Genomic DNA, 1,486 nt, shown 5'->3' on the forward strand with positions numbered 1-1,486 from the left:
GATCATTAGATGTGTTTATTTTAAAATTCTAAACAATAAATATAAGAACCATGAACAAGTATGCTAGTGCTATAATCTTATTTATTTGTGTGTATGTCTGGGTTGGTATAATTAATGTAGCTATGTGTTTGTGTTGGTGTGTACACATGTGTGCATGAAGGCTCACATGTATGCATATGCATGTGGAGGCCAGATATCAGTATCAGGTGTCTTCCTAGATTCCGCTCTAGCCAATGAGCTCTAATTATCTGCTGTCTCTGCCTCTCCAGCATTGGGCTTACAGAGGTATGCCCCTATGCTTGGCTTTTCATGTGGATGCTGAGGATCAGAGCTCAGGTCCTTATGTTTGTATGACAGACACTTTGCCAACTGTGTGTTCTCTAGCCTCAATCATCTTAACCATGTTTTCTAACCAACTTGGATATTTTTCTGATTTTCCATGTTGATGATAGCCAAGTATCTCTGCACCAAGTTGCTACTATGCTATGGTACACATAACACATACTAAACACTGTGTAAATAGTGTCACTCTCTCTTTCCTTTGCAAAGATTCTAGCTAGACAGAGAAGTGAAACATGTTAAGCGTTATCACCGTTATGAGAATAAGTGTGAAAAAGAATGTGGGTTTCATCTCTGGCAAAAAGGAAATCCCAACTGAATATTTGCATGACATGTACTTTAAGGATGTCTCTTGAGAAGAAACTTTCCATAGGCTCAGCCCTTCTTGATAATCTCAGTGCTTTTGCTCAACGATGAGCAGTGAGTGATGTTGGATTCTCCACAATTTTAATAATTGTCATATCAGTCAACAGATTAAAAGAGTTTAGATCTTATTATTATGTACTATGATCTACCATTTGGAGGTTGATTTAAGGTTCCTTTTTGTGGGAGACAGGCTTGAGCCTAGGGTGATATTGCAACTGTCAGGGTTATGTGGTTTCCAGGAATCCAGGCTCTGTAATCTGAAACCCAGTATGCTAATGAGGCATCCTATCTGCTATTCCGTGATAGTACGTTCTCTGTTATGCTAATAGGATGCTAAGCCTGTTATGCTAATAAGGTATCCTACTTGCTGTGCTGTGATTGGACCACTACCCCTATATAAGCTTGTGCCTTCCTGCAATAAAGCAGACCTGTGTCACTGAACCTGGTTTCCTGTGTCTGAATGTGGCTCTGCTTACACAGTCTCTTCACCAGCCATGGGGTCTGGAACTGGGCAGAAGCAGCGATGACAGGAGGCAGCACAGGGCAAGCAGAAGAGCTGCCTCAGCCCAGGGCAAGCAGAGGAGCAGCCTCAACGCCTGTGAGAACGAAGGAGCGGCACCCACGAGAATGGAGCAGAGGCCGCCGCTGGCAGTAACAACACCTTTTTCTTTTATTTTCACTTATTTTTAAATATTTTATTTATTATTTTGAATTTTATGTGTATGAGTGTATTGTCTGCATGTATTTAAGTGCAGCTATGTCATGCAATGCCATGGAGATC

Source organism: Nannospalax galili, unplaced genomic scaffold, assembly GCF_000622305.1.
Source record: "Nannospalax galili isolate Female #2095 unplaced genomic scaffold, S.galili_v1.0 scaffold973, whole genome shotgun sequence".
Lineage (NCBI taxonomy): Eukaryota > Metazoa > Chordata > Mammalia > Rodentia > Spalacidae > Nannospalax > Nannospalax galili.